This window comes from Phaseolus vulgaris, chromosome 4, assembly GCF_000499845.2.
Source record: "Phaseolus vulgaris cultivar G19833 chromosome 4, P. vulgaris v2.0, whole genome shotgun sequence".
In the NCBI taxonomy this organism is placed as follows: Eukaryota; Viridiplantae; Streptophyta; class Magnoliopsida; order Fabales; family Fabaceae; genus Phaseolus; species Phaseolus vulgaris.
This window is the reverse complement of record NC_023756.2, coordinates 18,409,358-18,417,036: the sequence shown is the minus strand read 5'-3', so window position 1 is coordinate 18,417,036 and position 7,679 is coordinate 18,409,358.

Here is a 7,679-nt window from a genome sequence, read left to right as displayed (position 1 = left end):
TGCGACCAACCTAAAATTTTACTTTAGTTAAATCTTGCACTTGTACACGTTTATGGGGACACTCTTTTTCCCTTGAAAGGATTTTTAACGAGGTCACCCAAATAAAAGTTATTCAGTTAAAAGTACATTGCAAAGTAAATGAACCTTTCCCTTGTAGTGATAAAGTAAAGAGCGAAAGCAATATGGTTCCCCGAGTGGACCTCCCTCTTACGTAAGTTCACCAAGTCCGAGAATAGTACGGTTTGCAGAAATAAATGAACCTCTCCCTAGTAGTGATAAAGTAAAGAGCGAAAGCAACATGGTTCCCCGAGTGCACCTCCCTCTTACGTAAGTTCACCAAGTCCGAGAACAGTACGGTTTGCGGAAATAAATAAACCTCTCCCTTGTTGTGGTAGTCAAGAGCGGAAGCAGTATGGTTCCCCGAGGGAGTCTCCCTCTTGCGAGAAATAACCCAGTTCGAGAGCGGTATGGTTCGTTAAAGATAAAAGAACCCTTTTCCTCAAGGTGACGCCCAGAGAAGTGGAGGCAGTTTGGTCCTCCCAATAAGCCCTTCTGGTGCAAGTTCACCTAGGCAAAAAAGAACGTGGTTTGGGAAAAAATGAAGGAACCTCCTTCCTTGGGATATGGCGCAGAAAACAGAGGTAATTTGGCCTCCTTAGTTAAACCCCTCTCGTATGAATACACCAAGACGAAAGAAGGTATGGTGCGAGTATCGGATTCCCAGTTACACCCTAACTCTATACAGCAAGGGTGGAAATTAAGAAAGTAGTCGCCTCTGTGGGGTAGCCAACGTCGGGAAGAGGAAGGCCTACGCCCTCTCTCACGTATCAATCTCCGCACATACAGACAACCAACCAAGACAACAACAGTTATAAAGAAATAAATGCTTATGAAGTATCCACGCGAAGAAGTTTGGTTGATTACAAAATAGAGTTAAAGAGAATCATCCTCGTGGCACGATCTGACCGTCCACAACGCATTTGGACTCATCAAAGAGGGAGGGATCTGTTTCAGGGTATGCGCAGGTGAACTGAGCGACAACATTTTGGAACACCTCGCCGTAGGCCGCAACAACATCATTCATAAGCTCCTCTTAGACCCTCCTGAAGGACTCAGTCTTCTCGGCCAATTCGCCCTCAACCTGCTTTAGGAGGACCTCGCGCTGTGTGCTCCTACTCTCTAGATCAGCCATCTTCCCCTTCAGCTCGGCCACAAGGTCATTTAGCTCGACCGTGAGAGTGCGTAGAGGCAGGATCTTGGCCTCAAATTCGACCGCCTCCAGGCTGTTGTCTTGAAGGGCCTTCTTGACATCTTTTTCAATCTGACGAAGGCTGGCTACCTCCACGTATAGAGCAGTCTCACAGTTGGCAAAGACTTTGTCCCTGGCAGCAAAATCCTCCTCAAGCTTCGCCATTTTGGCCTCAAGGTCCCTGGAAGCTTGCATCCTAGCAAGTGCCTGGTTGGAAGCAATCAAGAGGTCCCTTAGAACTTCAGCCACACGATTTTGGAGGAGATTATCGTCTAGACCTTCCGCCTCACAGCTTTGGAAACGGCCAAGCGCCTGTTTCAGGAGTAGAGGGAGGGGTGTGGGGGAGTCAGTCTCTTGACTTCTGGTGGCACTCTCTCCCCCACCCTCCAAGGCAGCAACAGGAAGGGAGGAGGAGGCACTAGGAGGATGGTCTATGAAGGTTGGAGCGCCAGCCGAAACGGAAGCTGAAGGCACCGTAGATACGCCCGCCCTCGGTCACTCATAGACTAGGGTTTAGGGGACGAATTAATGGGCTAAGAGGCCGGGGCAGTTGATGTTGAAGGAGCCAAGGGTATGGAAAGACTCGTCCCAGTGGCAGCCGCCCTTTGCTTGGCCAGGAGATCCGCCAATTTTCTCTTTTTGTCTTCGCTAAGATGCTTACCGGTGTAGTAGAAGCAGGTCAATATGAAAGCAAACAAGACTAGGATGCATGCAAGACCATAACATAATAAGAAGCCCAAGAGCAAAGGAATACCAATATAGCTCTCAAGATCCTCGGGGCTATACTCACGCTTGAGCAGCTCCAAAGTATTCAGAGGGGCGGTGAACTCGGACAAGAACTCACATACACTTCTCTCCAAGGTAGAAAGATCCTCGAGACGTCGGACCCTCCGTAGGTTCGGCTTCTCTGTCCAGTACAAAGGGAACCCATCTAAAAGAGAAGGGTCCCTCCGGTTGCAGCGAACTTTAAAAAAGTTCTTCTTGAAACCTTTATACGATTGCTGGAAGAGTGTCAAGAGTACTCTCCCAGCAACGCCATTAAGGTTAACCCACAACTTCTTTCTTGGGTCTTTGGCCTCGAAGAAGTAGAGGAAGACGTCCACCGACGGCGTAAGTCCAAGACTGCAGCAGAGACTTGCAAATGCCCGTGCAAACGCCCAACTATTAGGATGAAGTTAGGCTGGGGCCACATTTAATTCAGTCAGCAAAGTACGCTCAAAGGGGGTAAAAGGCAACCGGAACCCTAGCCTTCGGAAGAGGGTCGAGTATATAAAGCAGAAGGGACCCTCGGGGTCGGAGGCCTCATCGGCGCACACCAGTTCCCCCAAACGGCAAGCCACCATCCGCACGAACTTGACGTGGTCTTTGCCAAAGACACGTGACGGGTGGTATGATTGTCTCTTCCTATAAGCCGCTATTCTTTTTAGGGTAGTAAAGGTAGACGTCTCCCCTAAGAGGTCCGCTAGAGCCCAGCGGTATAGAGACTCGTAAAAAGAGGCAGGAGGGGGGGGGGGGGGGCTGAGGAAAGTTGAGAAGCAGAAGATGATGATGAGGTTGAAGCGGAGTCCGAAGGAGAAGCCGGTTCGGGAACTCGCTTCGTTCGTTTAGTCATCTTGGCGAGAAAGCTAAAACGAAAAAGAAAGAAGAAAGTTTAGAAGGGAAGCAGCGTGACCCGACAACATAAAAAAAAACCCAGAAAACAGCAACCCGAAGCATGAATAGTGGAAATAAATGCATAGGAAATGCAAAACTCATAAATAGACCCAGGCAGGTGTAATCATGTCGCAAACAATAAAATCGTAAGTGGCAGAACAATCAGGAGGTAAAAATCATACCTTTCGAGTATTGGGATCCAGAGGTTTGGGAGAAAGAGGAGATGGCGTTTTTTCTGTGCAGAAAGCTATGAGGAGGGTCGTGAAAATGAAAGTGATAAACAGTAGTGAGAGCGTAAAGATTAAGATGTTTGAACATTGCACGGGGAAGTTCAAGCGCCAACGAATCCCAGCCATCGATCTTGACACATGTACATAGATCACGCAGAAAATGATGGAACGTCACTTCGGTGTACTGTTCACACTCACTACCCAGTGACACGTAGGTCGCGCAACGCGATCACTTAGTCACTCGCTAACCCAGTGCCACACGGGACACGTAGCGCGATCACTTAGTGCCATGTAGGATGCGCAGTACGACGTAGGTCGCGCAACACAATCGCTTAGTCTCTTTACTAGAACAAGTTACAGCTCGAGACTGGGGGCTTGTGTCCCGACCAGTCCTCGGTTATGAACTCAGAGGCTGACCTCAGACCTCGCGCACCAGTACTTAGCAATGGGAAGGGGCCACGTGAAATGGGTCCCAAACACACACCCGGGAGTCGGTCAGTCTTTGAGATTGCTACCCTAAGCTTGATGTTGGAGATCGATATCGGACCTCACCAGTAGAGGAAGAAGATCGAACATCGGCCGTCAGGACGAAGTGAAAGCCCCGTAAGGTGGGCCCTAAAATTTCGTTAAGATAACAGTTAAAAGACAAAAGATGGATGGGAAGCCTAAGTCACGAGAGATCATGCATGTGGGGAGCCTGACACATGAAGGCGCAACAGTACGTGGAAGTTGCATGCATGGCACGTGGGTACTTAGGGCACCCGCGAAACAGATGGGGTTGGATATTAGGTGCACCACGTTGGGACCTAGGTGGCCACTCTGATTATTCGTTGCGCTCCAATTAAAGAAAGTTCATGTGCTAGATACGCTAAGATTACACAATAGCAGCACAGGGACACTTCCCAAGGAACCCTAGACAGTGGTAACAGAACATAGGTAAACCCTAGTTTTAACCTATATAAAGGGTGTTAAGGACTCTAGTAAGGTACGTAGCTTTTGAGACTAAAGCTATTTTATACATTTGGTGTTCTTTTCCCTAATACTGACTTGAGCATCGGAGTGCAAACGGCCGCTAGGGTGCTCCTTTGTCTTTGCAGGTGAGAAGTTTCTTAACGGAGAAGGTACAGTTCTCAGACAAGGATAGGAGGGCCAAAGCAACTGTTAAAGACGACCGGCGAGGCGAGTCAACCGGACAAAACAAAATCCTTAGGAACCCATTTCAAAATACCTTTGGGAGCAAAAAACCTTCTTACTTTATAGAATCTAATAGTGTGGCCCCTTTTCATGTAGTAATGACAAATTTCAACTCGTTGTTTCAACAAAAGAACAAGTTGTTTTTCAAAGAAACTTGAAAAGGGTTTTGAAACAGATTTGTTCTTGCTGTTTGGGTTAAATCCCAGTCCAGCCTTTCCAAAAACACACTTTTGAGATGCAAGAACTGTTTCAAGATTTGATTGGCCCTTGGAAAACTTGTCCACCGTTTTCAAAAGATAGTGAACCTTCTTTTGAAGAGATTCACAATTTTCACAAAAACTTGAATCAACACACTTACAAGAAGAGTTTTGGTAAATCATTTCCAAATTTTCAAAATCAATTTTTGAATTGTTCAACTCTTCTTCCAAGATCTTGACTCTATTTTCCAATGAGTTGGTTAAACCTTTCAACCATTTATTTAAAAGGGCCAACCTATTAGCTTCCTTATGAGTTTCATTAAAGGCATCAAGAAGTTAACTATAATTCTCAAAATTAATAGAAGTGCTTGAACTTACACTGCTTGTGTCACTTTCTTGTCTTGTCATTAGACATAAATTTGCTTATTCTTCATCACTTGAATAGGAGCTTGTTGAGTCATCATTGTAAGCTCTTCTTGATTTTCCTTTCTTCTCATGCTTCTTGAAGTTTTTCCTCTCTTTGTTGGGACATTCAGTTTTAATATGACCTTGTTCACCACATCCAAAGCATGTATATTTGTTAGTGTTAAACTCAGTAGGTTTCTTGCTATCATACTTGTTGGATGATGTTGATCAAGAGTGATCAAGTGCTTTGAAGAATCCAAATCCTATGTGTTTGATGCAAGGTTGTGTTGTTGTTGTGTTTTGGGAGGGATTTGGGTAGTTTTATTTGTAATCCACTCCTATGTTGAATCTAAAGCTATTGTGTTTTAAATCCTTTTTGAAATAAAGTGTTTTTCCAACTAAGTGAAAAATAACCTGTTGTTTTGTCGAATCAACCGGTTATTTTACTCTTAGGAGTTTTTGAAAAGGTTGAAAACTGTTTAAGTTTGGTTGACTTAACTGCCAAACCAAACAATTGGTAGTTTCGTGGTTTCAACCGATTAGTTCTTTAAAAATCCTAACAGAATTTTGTTTTGGTGGTTGAATGTGCTTTAAATGATTTCCAACTGAATACGCTCCTTCATTAAATGCTTTGACCAATCTTTGGAAAATATAAATAGTTTGTTTATGTTTTCAAACAAGTAAGAGAAACAGATTTGAGTTTTTCAGTTGTGAAAGAGTTGATTCAAGATTTGAACATTCCCATCAAAGCTTTGGGTTATCTAAGAGAGGGGAATAGGATTGCGTATTGATTTCAGATTGTTTTGTAAACAAGTGTAATCTCTTCTCAACCTTTTGTATTTTTGGTGTTGTGTTGCCAAGGAGTGTTGTGTGCTCTTGAGGTGGTCAAGATCAATACTTTTGGTGTGTGATTTGCCAAAGTGAATGTGTTTCTTGAAGGGTTCAAGGTCACTACTTAGGTGGATTGTTTGTTGTAATCTGGTTTGATTACTTAGTGAATTACCCAGTGGTTTTCTGGGGACTGGATGTAGCTCTTGGTTTAAAAGTGAACCAGTATAAATTGTTGGTGTATCTTTCTCTTACCCTTAAACTCATTTAAATTCTGTTTTAAGTTTTACAAGTATAAACAACCGATTGTTTCGCAGAAACAACTGATTGTTTTTTTGTTGCTTTGCTGTTTTATTGCTTTTGTTCTTGACTAACCTGATTTCTGTTCTGGATTCATACAAAGAATTTTGTTAAACTTTAAAAAGATTTCAAAAACCTCCTTTAAACAGTTCACCCCCTATCGTTTAAAGCCATATATTCTAACAGCTGAGTCACTTTTGTTGTTTCTCTTCTTTAGGAACTTGCTGAATTTCTTAAACAGAAAGCTAAATGTTTCCTCTTCACTCTCATCACATGACTCTTGACAGTTTTTGTTCCCAGTAGCTTGACAATCCAGATTCTTCTTTTGTCATAAGACAAACCTCCTTTCTGGATTCTGAAGAGAAAGATTCAGTAGAAGATTCTTCTTTGTCCATCAAGGCACTCCTTGGATTATTGTGATACTCCTCAAGGGTATTCCACATTTCTTTGGCAGAACTACTTTCTGAAACCTTGAGCAATTCATTAGAATCAAGTGCAAATACAATGATGTTCATAGCTACACAATCAAGATGTCCTCTTTCAGAAGAAACATTTTCAGATATAGGCATGAGATAACTATTTGTAATAACATTCCAGATTTTTCTATCTATAGATTCAACAAAGAATTTCATTCTTATGCGCCACAACTCATAGTTCCTACCACAGAACAAAGGTGGTTTGTTTAAACAGGCACCTTCCCCAAAAGAAAACTTTTCAGCCATTTAAAAAAGATTTAGGATCAAAACTTGAAAAACTTTCAAGAACCTTGCTCTTGATGCCAATTGTTAGAATATATGGCCTTAAACAGTAAGGGCGGTGAATTGTTTATAAAAGATTTTCGAAAACTTTGAAGGTATAATGAAAGCCAATGAAGAATCACAGAGAAAGAAGCTAAGGAAAGCAATGCACAAAGCTGTTTTAGTTGATTTCCAATAAATCAACCGATTGTTTTTGCGATTCAACCGGTTGTTTTTATCAACAGTTAATAAAAACAACTTAAAACAGATATATGTGAGATCAGGGAAAGAGAGAATCACACAAACAAATTTATATTGGTTCACCCTTACACCAAGAGATACATCCAGTCCCCCAAAACTACTGGGTATTCCACTATGCAATCAAAACCAGATTACAAACACCACACACCAAAGTGACCTTGAACCCCTCAAGAAACACACTACCTTTGGCAAACCACACCAAGAGTGTTGATCTTGAACACCTCAAGAACACACAACACTTCTTGGCAACACAACACCAGAAATACAGTCATCGAGGAAAAAGGGAATAGAATACACCTAGGTATTACAAAGCTTAAAGTTCAGAATTACAACCCAATCCTATTCCAAACACTTAAGAATGATCCAAAGCTCTTTCAAATCTTGGAAAAACTGTTTTGATAAACTTTTTTTCTTACTCCAAGATTAGAAGCGTAAAACCACCTTTATATAGACCAACCAAGTGGTCAAAAACATTTAATAAAGGAGCCAAGGTAGTTAATAGAATTCTGTTAAGATTTTCAGAAAAACAATCAATTGTTTTTGTCGAAACAATCGGTTGAATTGACTTGACAACAAAGTCAAGCTTTTCAAAAACTGCTAAGGTAAAACAACCTGTTGTTTGAAA